We start from the raw sequence: 15,789 nt of genomic DNA, 5'->3' as shown, positions 1-15,789 counted from the left end.
CTCCCCAGTGACTGGAGACCACCAGCTCCTTCAACCAGTTCTCTCCTGGTCCCCAATCAGCAACACTCGGTGATCTCTCCCACCCACCAGCACCAACCTGCTGGTAATGTGCCGAATGGCTGGTTATGTGAAGGTTTGTGAGAGACGCTCACACCTGTGTGACAGACAGGTTCAGCCCCTGAGCCGCATTCCAGCTGAGACACTCCTGGCATTTGATTCTGACTATAGGGAGCGGCGCTTCTTGGAAAAACATAAGTGGAACCGGTTGGACAAGTCGCTGCCCGTTTGCCTCAAATATTTAACCGTTTGTCAAACCTCTCCGCAGTGAAGCAATAAATGCAAATGTCAGCGTTTTGTGCAAAACGCAATGCGGTGTCCACAGATGTAGTGCGATATTGTGTCACGTTAACAGATGATATTTTCCTGTATCGGTCAGTGCTCTGAGCTGATGTCTGTCTGTCTGTCTGTCTGTCTGTGTCTGTCTGTCTGTCTGTCTGTCTGTCTGTCTATCTGTCTGTCTGTCTGTCTGTCTGTCACTTTGTGTGTGTGTGGCTGGTGACTGGCGGTGGGGATAACATGGCCGCACTGTTGTCCCTCTCTCTGTGTCTCTCGTCGACTGATGAACAGCAGCGCTTGACTTTGGCGCCTCATTTTTTATCTGACTTCGCGCTGCGCAGTGCCATCTCCGGTCGCGTGGCTGACGGAGTTTCGGGGCGTAGCGCCTGTCTGTCTGTGTGTTTGTCTGTGTGTCTCTGTCTGTCTGTCTGTCTGTGTGTTTGTGTGTCTGTATGTGTGTTTGTGTGTCTGTCTGTGTATTTGTGTGTTTCTGTCTGTCTGTCTGTCTGTCTGTGTTTGTGTCTGTGTGTGTCTGTCTGTGTGTGTGTGTGTGTGTCTGTGTGTGTGTCTGCCTGTGTGTTTGTGTGTCTGTCTGTGTGTCCGTCTGCAAGTGTGTGTTTCTGTCTGTCTGTCTGTCTGTGTCTGTTTGTCTGTCTGTCTGTGTATTTGTGTGTGAGACTGAGCTACAGGGGCTGTGGGTTGCGAAACGAGGGGTCTAACCCTTGAGCTACAGGGGCTGTGGGGTGCGAGGCGATGGTTCTCACCCACGAGCTACAGGGGATATGGGGTGCGAGGCGAGGGGTCTAACTCTTGAGCTACAGGGGCTGCTGTTTGCGAGGCGAGGGGTCTATCACCTGAGCTACAGGGACTGGGGTTTGCGAGGAGAGGGGTCTAACTCCTGCCTTCCCCGACTGGCACCAGGTTCTTCCTCGCAGGGACCGGGGGGGCGAAACCCTGGAACACGTCTCAATCCAAGTGACGGGCAGAGCCGGGAAGAGAGAACGAGGGTCGGGGGCTACGATAATCAGCCGCCAGCCCCGCTCTCTCTCTCTCTCTCTTTCTCTCTCGGTCGCTCAACTCTGGGGCGCGAGGTTGTGGGTGCCAGCCCCCAACACCCCAACACCACACCCAGATCAGAGCTCAAGCCGACAGGGTGGGGGACCACCCTGCGCCGAGGCAGCTCTGAGATTCCTGCCACGACAGAAGCCACATCGCGACACGAGGATCATCATCATCACCATCATCATCATCACCATCATCATTGTGGGGATAATTTTCATTGCCGTTTGTTCCCGGGAATAATCATGTGTGCGGTGGGGTCGGTGGGGGGGGGGGGGGGGTTGGGAATGGAGACTTCTTTCCTACTGTTTTATTCCAAGAGTCTTATCGTGAACAAAAAAGAGCGGGTGCTGGTGATACTCCAGTGGTCATCCCCACAATGACACAATGAGCATTCCTGGGGGTGGGGGGTCTCCAATCCTTACCTCACTCCACCCCTCCCCCACCACCCTACCTGAGCTTAATAAGGCGCTCCGGGATAGGGGGAAGATCGGGAGAGGCGATGGCAATGGCGGGGGATGGACAGCAAAGTGTTGGGGTGGGGAGTGGGGGAGGGAGGCGCAGGGGAGGGGTTCCCGTGTGTGAGACCGACTCGGGTCTGAAACGCTGTCACTGTGCAGCGCCTCGGGACGTCCTCCCGCAGTGAAAGCCGCTGCACACGAGCCATCTTATTGTTGTTGTTGTTGTGGTTGAGGCCGTGTTGGGGTTAAGACGCCGCGTGACATGACCGCGGACTCCTCGCCGCCCATCAGCCCCCGAGGGCCGCCGTCCCGTCGAGGGAATTCGGGGGCGTTGGGTCCCGATTGGAAGCGGCGGCCCGAACGAGCGGAATGACCCCCGGGCCGAGCGGCACCGCAATCTGCCGCCGGACCCGCGGGGACATCCCCGTCACTGCGGAGGGTCACACACCGGGAACCGGTTGATCTTCGGGTCCCGGAATCCGGGACCGGGGCACTGCCCTCTTCCCGACCACATCCCGCCAATGCTGGTGGGGGGGGTTGGGGGTCAAGTGGGAGGGGGTCGAGCCTCGGGTACGTGTTGGCAAACGTGGCGGATGTTTGGGATTCCGGTAACGGCCCACAAACCCGCGTCAGGTTGAACGCACGAACCCTTCCCACCCTCTCCCCGAGCAATCACCCGAGTGTGTTTGATTGACCCCCTCAGCTGAGCAAATACTAACTCTGTTAACATCCCCCAACACCCTCCCCGCACACACACACACACACCGACACAGACACACACAGACACACAAACACACACAAACACACTGACTGCTCTCAAAAAAACACACACTGACTGCTCTCTCACACACACACAATCACACAGACTGAATGCTCTCTCTCACACACACGGACGCACACACTAACTGCTCTCACACACACACACTGACTGCTCTCACACACACACACTGACTGCTCTCACACACACACACTGACTGCTCTCACACACACACACTGACTGCTCACACACACACACTGACTGCTCTCTCACACACACACACACACTGACTGCTCTCTCTCTCACACACACACTCACTGACTTCACTCACACACACACACTGACTGCTCTCTCACACACACACACACACTGACTGCTCTCTCACACACTCCACACAATAACTGCTCTCTCACACACACACTAACTGCTCTCTCACACACTGACTGCTCTCTCACACACACTCACACACACACTAACTGTTCTCTCTCACACACACACACATACTGACTGCTCTCACACAAACACAAACACTGACTGCTCTCACACACACACACTGAATGCTTTCACACACACACACTGACTGCTCTCTCTCACACACACACACACTGACTGCTCTCACACACACACACTGACTGCTCTCTCTCACACACACACTGACTGCTCTCACACACACAAACACACACACTGACTGCTCTCTCTCACACACTTACACACACTGACTGCTCTCTCTCACACACACACTGACTGATCTCTCTCACATACATACTAACTGCTCTCAAACACACACAAACTGACTTCACACACACGCACACACATACACACACACTAACAGTTCTCTCACAAACACACACACTGACTGCTCTCACAAACACACGCACTGACTGCTCTCTCACACACACACATACTTCTCTCTCACACACACTGACAGATCACACACACACGCTGACTGCTCTGTCACATTTTATTTGAGGAGGTCCAGCCAGATTTGTCAGTGGACCGTTAGACCAGATTTGACGCAGGTGCGTTCAGCAGCCCGCACCTGGCTCTTCAGTGAGCGGAGGTGGGTGGTGTACCAGGGGGAGGAGCGGGAGTAGGAGACAGTACGGGAGGTGATGGGGGCAACAGTATCGAGTGTGGAGGAGAGGGTGTTGTGGAGGAGGGTGAGAGGAGAAGAGGGGTCAGTGAGGGTTGAATGCCAAAGGGAGAGGAGTTCAGAGGACTCCAAGGCAGCGATTAGGGATTGTGGGGGTAACTTCTTCCAGGGGCGGTAGAAGATGGTGATGGGTCTGGTGGAGGTGGGGAGGGTGATGGTGGTGAAGGAGATGAAGTGGTGGTCGGAGATGGCCTTGTCGGTGATGGTGACATCCGAGACACTGAGGCCCCGGGTGATCACCAAGGCGAGTGGGTGGCCGTGACTGTGAGTGGGGGAGTTGTTGTGGAGGGAGAGGTTGAGCGAGGAGAGCAGGGAAGAGAAGTCTGAGGAAATGGAGCAGGAGGGGGTGAAGTGCAGGTTAAAGTCGCCCCGAATGATGGGGCGATCAGAGCAGAGGCAGAGAGATGTAAGGAGTGTTGAAATATCGGAGATGAAGGTGGGAGAGGTTTTTAGGGGCCGGTAGAGGAGGAGGATTCTGAACGAGACGAAGGAGGGGTCGGAGAGTGCGAGGTGCTCGAAAGAGGGGAAAGAGCCAGAGGCATAGGGGAATGGGGCCAGTGGTGTCCTTGAGATAAGGGCTACACCACCGCCACGGCGGTTGGGGCGAGGGATGATGGGAGGAGGTGTAGCCGGGTGATGTGACCTCCGTGAGGCGGAAGGTGTCACCTGGCGTGAGCCAGGTTTCCGTTAAGGCCATGATGTCAATACTCTCATCAAGGATGAGATCGTTGATGACCAGGGCCTTGCTATAGAGGGAGCGGACATTTTGCAGTCCGATGTGGAGGGAGCGGTTGACAGAAGGGTGTGTGGGAGGGGAGGGAGGTCCAGGTTGTGAGGCAGGGGTGGGAGAAATGGGGATAAGGGAGGAGAGGTTGGCTCCCCGTGTCTGTGTCCGTGGTGGGTGGCGAGTGTGGTGGGGAATGGGGCAGTGGGTGTGGCTGCTGCTGGACAGCCAACGCCGAGTGCCGCGGTGAGCCCGGCGGAGGATTCCCAGACTGGAACAGAGGGAGATTGCGGGAGGTTCAAGTGGGGATAGAAGAGGAGAGGGACGGAGAGAGAGGAGGAGAGACGGGAGATGCAGAGGGGGGAGGGTTTGGGGGAAGAGAGGAGGGAGGGAGGGGGCTCGGGAGCTCATGTCAAAGCGGCAGCCATAGTGCGCACGCGGAGACCGGGAGCGAGCGTTCAGGTGGATGGCATTATCCCATAGGCTGGGGCTGGGGCAGCCAACCCAACAGGTCCATGGGGGGCTCTGATGTGAACCCTGGGGGGGGGGCAGAGGTTTTTTTTTTGCGCGCGCACACTCCTGAAAACTGAACTGCGACGTCAGCGGTTTCCTCCTCAGATCCCCCACACCCGCCGCTCCCCGTGCGGCTGCACTCCCTCCCGCCGCTCCCCGCGCGGCCGCACTCCCTCCCGCCGCTCCCCGTGCGGCCGCACTCCCTTCCGCCGCTCCCCGTGTGGCTCCACTCCCTCCCGCCGCTCCCCGTGCGGCTGCACTCCCTCCCGCCGCACCCGGTTTGGCTGCACTCCCTCCCGCCGCTCCCCGTGCGGCTGCACTCCCCTCCGCCGCTCCCCCTGTGGCTGCACTCCCTCCCGCCGCTCCCCGTGTGGCTGCACTCCCTCCCGCCGCTCCCCGTGTGGCTGCACTACCTCCCGCCGTTCCCCGTGCGGCTGCACTCCCCGCCGCCGCTCCCCGTGCGGCTACACGCCCTCCCGCTGCTCCCCGTGCGGCTGCACTCCTTCCCGCCGCTCCCCGTGTGGCTGCACTACCTCCCGCCGTTCCCCGTGCGGCTGCACTCCCCGCCGCCGCTCCCCGTGCGGCTACACGCCCTCCCGCTGCTCCCCGTGTGGCTCCACTCCCTCCCGCCGCTCCCCGTGCGGCTGCACTCCCTCCCGCCGCGACCTTACATACCTGTGCAGGTTGGCCCAGGTTCCTCCCCGCGCTGTGATGCCGCCGCTCCCCGTGTGATACCGTCTGAGTGACGGAGACGGTGGCGCCCATCTTAGTAAAGGAAGGCAGTGCGGCTGTAACGGTGTGTAAAGCACTCGCTTTGCAAGTGAGAGACCTGAGTTAGATTCCAGGCAGAGGGCGAAACCTTGGGCAAGTTTCCTTACTCCACACAGAGCCTAATAATAATCCCTCCAAAAAAACAAAACAATAATAAATTGGTCATTTTCAATCTACGACTGTTTGTGCGACATTGCTGTGCGCAATTGGCTGCCGCGTTCGCCCACAAATATACAGTCACTTCACTTTACAGTGTGTTCTGTGAAGCGCTTTGGGACTTCCTCCCGAAATAAAAAGCGCTATATCAACTGCACGGATTATTAATATTATTATTATTATAAATGTGTGTTTTACCTGCTGGGCACCCGGGGGTGGAGGGGGAGGAGCTCAGCTCAACATCACCCAGATCTTAGCATCTTTCTCCATCTTCGAAATGGAATCACATTTCGGGGGTAATAATCCCTTCGGAATAATAATGATATTAATTTGGTCACTTCAACCCCCGACTGTTTGTGGGGGCGTCGCTGGGCGTCATCGGCTTCCACGTTTCGCTTGTCTTGAGATGTACCTTGAAGGAGGTGAGGAGGGGACGATTGTGGCGGAGGCACCGTAGGATGGAGCTGCAGGACCAACTGCCATTGATGGGGCGGGTGAGGCGGGGCACATGAAGCAGGCTGGAGCCTGCTGAGCGGAGAGAGTGTACAGGTTGGTAGGCGGTTAGGAGGTCACAGAGGTGGGGGGGGGGAGCAGGTCATGGAGGGCTTTGAAGGTGAGGACCAGGATATTGAACCATACCCTCTATGTAATGGGAAGCCGGTGAAGTTGGGCGAGGATGGTGCTGATGGGGCAAGTTGGGGTAAGTGTGCGCGAGAGGGAAACATTGGTAGGTAAGAGCTATGAGTGGGACTGGTTGGGGTGAGAACAGGGGAGTGGAAATATTTGGGGTAACAGCAGGGGGACTACTTGGGGTAAGAAGGGGAAAGTGGGATGATTTGGGTACTGTCCCGCACCAGGCTTCGCGACCACATCACTCCCACTCTCGCCCTCGCTCGCCCCCACCGGCTCCCCATCCCCCAGAGGATCGAATTCAAGCCTCTCATCCTCACCTACAAGGCCATTCACGGCCTCGCTCCCTCCTACCTCTCCGACCTACTATCCCCTACTTACCTGCCCGTACCCTCCGTTCCTCTGGCTCCGGTCTGCTCCACATCCCCCGCCCCAACCGCCCTACCATCGGTGGCCTTCAGCCTCTCAGCCCCAAGGCTCTGGAACTCTATCCCCAGTGCCTTCGCCGCTTCTTCCCTTTCCTCCTTCAAGGCCGGTCTCAAGACCTTTCTCTTTGACCGAGCCTTCAGCTCCCCTCTGGACTCTCTACCCCCTCCTCGCTCCCTCCCTTCCCTCCCCTCACCCTGACCATCTCCCCCCGTCCTCGCTCCCTCCCTTCCCTCCCCTCAACCTGACCATTTCCCCCCCAATGCTCGGGTCCTGACCCATCTGCACAGTGCCTTGGGACGTCCTCCTAACGTGAAAGGCGCTCTATAAATGGAATCTTGTTGTTGTTGCTCTCTCACACACACACACTGACTGCTCTCTCACACACACACACACTGACTGCTCTCTCTCATACACACACACACTGACTGCTCTCTCTCTCTCACACACACTGACTGCTATCACACACACACTGACTGCTCTCATACACTCACACTGACTACGCTTTCACACACAAACACACTGACTGCTCTCTCACACACACACACTGACTGCTCTCTCTCACACACACACTGACTGCTCTCTCTCACACACACACATTGACTGCTCTCCCCCACACACACACTGACTGCTCTCTCACACACACTGATTACTCTCTCTCACACACACACACTGACTCCTCTCTCACAAACACACACACACACACACTGACTGCTCTCACTCACACACTGACTGCTCTTTCTCACACACACACACACTGACTGCTCTCTCCCACACACACACACACTGACTGCTCTCTCCCACACACACACACTGACTGCTCTCACACACACTGACTACTCTCTCTCTCACACACACACACTGACTGCTCTCTCTCACACACACACACACTGACTGCTCTCTCTCACATACACACTGACTGCTCTCACTCACACACTGACTGCTCTCTCTCTCACACACACACTGACTGCTCTCTCACACACACACACACACTGACTGCTCTCTCTCACACACACTGATTGCTCTCACACACACTGAATGCTCTCTCTCACACACACACACTGACTGCTCTCTCTCTCTCTCACACACACACACACATTGACTACCCTCTCTCACACACACACACTGACTGCTCTCTCTCATCCACACATACTGACTGCTCTCACATAGACACACACACCTACACAAATACTGACTGCTCCCACACACACTGACTGCTCACACTCACACACACAGACAAACTGCTCTCTCACACACACACACCTACACACACACAGACTGCCTCACACACACGCACACATACACTGACTGCTCTCTCACACACTGACTGCTCACATACACAAACACTGACCGCTGTCACACACACACTGACTGCTCTCTCACACACACACACTGACTGCTCTCACACATTTTGAATGCTCTCTCTCACACACACACACACACACACGTTAACTGCTCTCTCTCACTCACACACACACACACAAACATTGACAACTCTCTCTCACACACATACTGACTGCTCTCACACACACTGACTGCTCTCCCCACACCCCCCCCATACACACACACAAACTGCCTCACACACGCACACACATACACTGACTGATCTCTCACACACTTACTGCTCACATACACACACACTAACTGCTCTCTCTCACACACACTAACTGCTCTCTCACACACACACTAACTGCTCTCTCACACACACACCTACACACATACTGACTGCTCTCACACACACTGACTGCCTCACACACACATACACTGACTGCTCACACACACACACCAACTGTTCTCACACACACACACACACACTGACTACTCCCCCCCCCCACATACACACTGACTGCTCTCTCTCTCACACACACACACACACACACTGACTGCTCTCTCACACACAAACACACTGACTGCTCTCTCTCACACAAACACACTGACTGCTCTCTCTCACACACACACACTGACTGCTCTCACACACACATACACTAACTGCTCTCTCACACACACACACACACACTGACTGCTCTCACACACACTGACTACTCTCACACACACTGATTGCTCTCTCTCTCACACACACACACTGACTGCTCTCTCTCACACACACACACTGACTACTCTCTCTCATACACACATACTGACTGCTTTCACATAGACACACACACCTACACAAATACTGACTGCTCTCACGCACACTGACTGCTCTCACACACACACACACTGACTGCTCTCACACACACACACTGACTGCTCTCTCACACACAAACACACTGACTGCTCTCTCTCACACACACACACTGAATGCTCTCTCTCTCTCACACACACTGACTGCTCTCACACACACATACACTAACTGCTCTCTCACACACACACACACACTGACTGCTCTCTCACACAAACAAACACACACATACTGACTGCTCTCACACACACTGACTGACTCACACACACACACCCACTGACTGCTCTCTCTCTCACACACACACACATACACACACACAGACTGCTCTCTCACACACACAAACACACACACACTGACTTATCTCCCCCTACACACACACATACACACACACTGACTACTCTCTCACACACACACACACTGACTGCTCACACACACACTGACTGCTCTCTCTCAAACACACACAGAAACTGACTGCTCTCCTACACATTGACTGCTCTCTCTCACACACACACACTGACTACTCTCTCACACACACACTGACTACTCTCCCACCCTCACACACAGACATACTGACTGCTCTCACATAGACACACACACACACCTACACACATACTGACTTCTCTTACGTAGACACACACACACCTACACACACACTGACTGCCTCACACACACACATACACTGACTGCTCTCACACACTGACTGCACACGTACAGACACTAACTGCTCCCACACACTGACTGCTCTCATACACACACTAACTGCTCTCTCACACACATACTGACTGCTCTCCCCCCACCCCCACACACACACACTGACTGCTCTCATACACTGACTTCACACAAACACAGACACTAACTGCTCCCACACACTGACTGCTCTCATACACACACACACTCTGACTGCTCTCTCTCACACACACACACTGACTACTCTCTCTCATACACACACACTGACTACTCTCTCTCATACACACAAACTGACTGCTCTCACACACACTGACTGCCTCACACACACACACACACACATACTGACTGCTCACACACACACACACACACACTGACTGCTCTCACCCACACACACTGACTGCTCTCACACACACACACACACACACTGACTGCTCTCTCACACTGACAAACACACGCACACTGACTGCTCTCTCACACACACACTGACTACTCTCTCTCATACTCACATACTGACTGCTTTCACATAGACGCACACACCTATACAAATACTGACTGCTCTCACACACACTGACTGCTCACACACACACAGACTATCAGCTCTCTCACATACACACACACCTACGCACATACTGACAGCTCTCAAAAAACACTGACTGCTCACACACACACAGACTGCTCTCTCACACACACACCTACACACATAATGACTGCTCCCACACACACTGACTGCCTCACACGCACATACACTGACTGCTCTCTCTCACACACACACACACACTGACTGCTGTCACACACACACACACTAACTGGTCTCTCACACACACATTGACTGCTCTCCCCCCCACACACACAGACTGACTGCTCTCACACACACACACATACTGACTGCTCTCACACACACACACACAGACTGCTCTCACACACACACACTGACTGCTCTCACACACACACAGATTGACTGCTCTCGCACACTATCTCAAAGACCAGCACTGACTGAGGCAAACACACAGAGAGAGAGAGAGAGACGGAAATGTATAAACTGAGAGGGACTGTCACACACAGAGAGAGAGAGAGACTGTGAGAGAAAGTGCATCAGTTGTGGTCGCTTACAGCAGTTTAGCAGTGACTGAGGGTCGGGGCTCTCCAGCCGCCCGCACGCCCGTAGGCGGTGTGTGTCAATAACGGTCACCAGAGCAGAGATGGGAGAGGAATCAGGATCAACATCTTTAATAATCAGTCACTACAGTGTCCAGAATATATTCCATATTACACAGACTGTGTGGACAGTCACTGCCTCAGTCAGTGTCACACTGACACTCTCAGCTCAGGTCTGATTCCCCACAGTGACGACAGCTGATTCTCTCCATCTGAACTGAACCCATTCCCTCTCAGCCTGAAACACATTAAACAGGAAATAAACCCATGGGATAATGGTACAAACTGTAAAATGTTCGTGTCGCAGTTTAATGAATAAATAAATCCCTTCAAACTGTTCCCATTCTGATACACAGCCCTTTCTCTGTGTGTTTATCACATTAAACGTTGACACAAACACTCACCTGATCCCCTCCAGACTGGTGCAGGTCTGTATGAGGCGGCGGAGAGCGGGGACAGAGCCGTCTGTGAAGGAGTTAGACCTCAGGTCCAGGATCCTCAGTGAGCGGTTTGTACTGAGAGCGGAGACCAGATCATCAATGCAGCCGTCGGTGAGTCTGTTGCTGTCCAACCTGGAGATCAGAGACACAGAGACATAATAATAATAATAATAATAATAATCCTTGCATTTGATATAGCGCTTTTCACGTCGGGAGGACGTCCCAAAGCGCTTCACAGAACACACTGTAAAGTGAATTGACTGTATATTTGTGGGCGAACGCGGCAGCCAATTGCGCACAGCAATGTCCCACAAACAGTCGTAGATTGAAAATGACCAATTTAATTATTGTTTTTTTTTTTTTGGAGGGCTTATTATTAGGCTCTGTGTGGAGTAAGGAAACTTGCCCAAGGTTTCGCCCTCTGCCTGGAATTGAACTCAGGTCTCTCACTTGCAAAGCGAGTGCTCTAACCACTGAGCTACAGGACTCCACGTGACAGGGATCAGAGAAAACACAGTGGGTATAACCCACTGTCACTCACAGTTTGTTTGATGCCGGACAGGTTGTAGGAGCTCATACACACAAACACACACAAACACACCAACACACAAACACAGACAAAAACATCGCCCCAGACACACCCTTATTCTCACAGACGCAAATACACACAAACACAAACACATGACCCACAGAAATATAATAATAATAATAATAATAATAATAATAATAATCCTTGCATTTGATATAGCGCTTTTCACGTCGGGTGGACGTCCCAAAGCGCTTCACAGAACACACTGTAAAGTGAATTGACTGTATATTTGTGGGCGAACGCGGCAGCCAATTGCGCACAGCAATGTCCCACAAACAGTCGTAGATTGAAAAATGACCAATTTATTATTGTTTTGTTTTTTTGGAGGGATTATTATTAGGCGTGTATACACACAAACACACACAAACAGAGTCACATAAACAGAGAGACGCACACACAGACACACACATACACACATAAACACATACACTCACACATGCAGACAAACAAACACACAAACACTCTCAGACAAACGCGCTCATACAGGAACATACACAATCACACCCAAAAATACACCCACGCAAACACACACGTACGCAAACACACGCACAGAAACTAACACAAGCAAACACAAACACACACCCAAACAATCAATCAATCATTCATACAAACGCACACACATATGCACACAAACACAACCACACGCAAACACACACACATAAAAAAACACACGCACGCACAAACACGCATACACACACAAACATACATAAACATTCACACAAACACACACAAATACACACACACAGAAACACACAAACAAACAAACGTACACGAAAATAGACTGACAAACACGCACACAAAAACACCCGTAAAACATACAAACGCACATAAAGACACACTCAAAAACACACAATCACAAACAGAAGCACAGCACATACAAACAAAGATATATAAATAGACATGCATAGATACACACAAACACACACAAATATACACACACACAAACTCACGCACACACAGAAACAAACAAACACACACAAAAACTCACACAAACACTCACAAACTCATACACACAAAATCGAACACACGCCAACACACACACTCAAACACACACACAAACATAAGCACAATCACTCACACAAGCTCACATACAAACATAAACAAAATGGCACACAAACACACACACATACATGCACATACACACATAAACAAACACATGACCCATAGACAAATACGCTCAGTCACACACACAAACGCATGACCCACAGACAAGTAAACACACACACACAGAAACACACGCAAACACACTCATGCAAGCACACACATACACACACAAACAAACACATGTCGCACAGACAAATACACACACACAGATACAGACACACAGACACATATACACAGAGAAACACACAGAAACAAACACACACACTACAGAAATACAAACAAACGGACACACACAAACACACGCAAACATACACGTAAACACACACACACACGCAAAAAAAGCACACAATTACACACGCACACATACACAGGCATACACAAACATACATAACCATACACGCGAAAACACACGCACAAATACACACAGAAACACACAAACAAAGACACACAAAAACAAACTCACAAATACGCGCAAAACAAAAACACGACACACAATCATACACATACACATAGAAATATACATAAAGACAAACAGACACACACTGAAAAACACACAGACAAACAAAGAAACAAAATAAAATACAAACACAGACATAAAAACACATACCTAGATTCACACGGACAAACATACACAAACACACACACACAAAACACCCACACACAAACACACAGAGAAAAACACACAAACATAAATACACATACACACAACCAAACACACAAAGGTGCAAGCACACAGACACAACCACGCACATACCAGCAGACATGCGCACACACTCACACACACAAACACACACACGCAAATACACAATAACATCAATAAAATTGCATTTACAGAGCACCTTTCACTTCCCAAAGCGCTGAACAGTCAGGTGTCGGGGACTGAGCACTGGGGGAGGGGTGGCGATGGGTGGCAAGGGGTGGGGGAGGGGTGGGGGAGGGGTGGCGATGGGTGGCGAGGGGTGGGGAGGGGTGGGGAGGGGTGGGGTAGGAGTGAGGGAAGGCAGAGAGTTGGGAGGGAGACCAAAGACACGATCGAAGTGAGGGGTCTTAAGACCGACCTTGAAGGAGACAAGAGAGGAAGTGAGGGGAAGGGACCGTGGGATGGAGTCCCAGAGTGTGGGGCAGAGAGGCTGAAAGCCCGGACACCGATGGGAGGGCGGGTCGGGCGGGAGACATGGAACAGCCCGGAGCCCACTGGCCGGAGGGAGCGGGCAGGTTGGTAGGGAGTCAGCAGGTCAGAGAGGGGAGGAGGGGGCGAGGCCATGGATGAAAGGTGAGGACGACGATCTTGAACTCGATCCTCTGGGATACACACACTCAATCGCGCACACTCACAGGAACATACACAAACGCACACAACAACAACAAGATTACAAGTTGTATGTCGCCTTTCATGTCGGACGTCCCAAGGCTCTGACACACACACACTCACAAGCACAAAGTCACACAAGCAAACACAGTCGAACACAAATACACACTGAGACACAAAAAACTCTGCAGAAACAAACACACACAGACAGAGAGACACACAATATATATAGATATACTCAAAAACACACGCACAAACACAAACACAGAAACAAAGACGAACCCACACACAAACAATCGCTCACACAGACACACACACACTTACGAAAGCACATACAAAAACACACAGACCCACATACACAGGCAAATGCACACAAACATACACAATCACACACATACACAAACACAAATACATGCACTGTCACACACACACACAGACATACATGTAAACAGTGTTGTCATCGGTTTATGTTAAAGTGTGGTTCAAGAATCTAAAATAGAAGTGCAAAGGCGGCAAAGCACAGTGACTGAAGGCAGAACCCAAAACAATGGCAACATAAGATCAGGACGTACAGGGACACGGAAAGTCCTTGTGGTTAAAGGGAGAATTGAAATTGAAACATATTATGGATATAACCATATAAGGAGTAGTTTTTCTTAAAAAAGATAAGTTTTGTCTGGAGTTATTCAGTTGTCTTTAAACAAAGGAGTGTTAGATATCTCTCGGGAACGGTAGCGGAGCAGTGCGGGACACGACCAGTGCTGTGACAGGAATCCGCTCGGGACAGTTTTGTGCCTTGTGTATTATTTTATTGTTTCATTTATTTGTGTATTACCTGCTGTTCTGTCCTGAATAAAGTGACTGAACTCAACCAAATTGTAAACTAGAACCGGGTCATTCTAAAGTCGTTGTAGATAGTTGCAAAGGACAAACCCACACACACACATTAACACACGTTGAGAGTTTGATGTAAACGATGGTTTGTGGCCTCACATTGTCACTGTCGATTCCTGTCACAATATTCAGCCGCACTGATCAGACAGTCACAATGAACACATTGAGATATTGGAGTAATTCAGACTCTGGAGACATAGTGCGTTACTTACCACAGTTTCTGTATTTTACACTCCGGGTTCCTCAGAGCCCCACAAAGTCGCTTCACTCCACAATCTCCCAGATTATTATTATTCAGCTTCAGCTCCGTCAGTGAGTGGTTTGTGCTGAGAGCGGAGGTCAGATCCTCGGTACAATCAGCCGTCAGATTGTTACTGTCCAACCTGGAGATCAGAGATAAAGAGACATGACAGGGATCAGAGTAAACACAGTGTGTGTAACCC

The 15,789-nt window shown here is 51.7% G+C and overlaps 1 long non-coding RNA gene across 1 annotated transcript; it reads right to left on the bottom strand.

Moving 5' to 3' along the window:
* Positions 1 to 11,152: 11,152 nt before the first annotated feature.
* LOC121851739 lies at positions 11,153 to 15,584 on the bottom strand. Its single transcript, XR_006085975.1, has 3 exons — positions 15,559 to 15,584; positions 11,415 to 11,582; positions 11,153 to 11,248 (listed from the first exon to the last, which is right to left on the bottom strand). It is a non-coding gene; the product is annotated as an uncharacterized LOC121851739 (long non-coding RNA).
* Positions 15,585 to 15,789: the final 205 nt, after the last annotated feature.

The sequence above is a fragment of the Callorhinchus milii genome, unplaced genomic scaffold, assembly GCF_018977255.1.
Source record: "Callorhinchus milii isolate IMCB2004 unplaced genomic scaffold, IMCB_Cmil_1.0 Scaffold100, whole genome shotgun sequence".
NCBI classification, from domain to species: Eukaryota; Metazoa; Chordata; class Chondrichthyes; order Chimaeriformes; family Callorhinchidae; genus Callorhinchus; species Callorhinchus milii.
The sequence above is the reverse complement of the archived record's forward strand: the minus strand, read 5'-3'. Positions and strand labels throughout refer to the sequence as shown.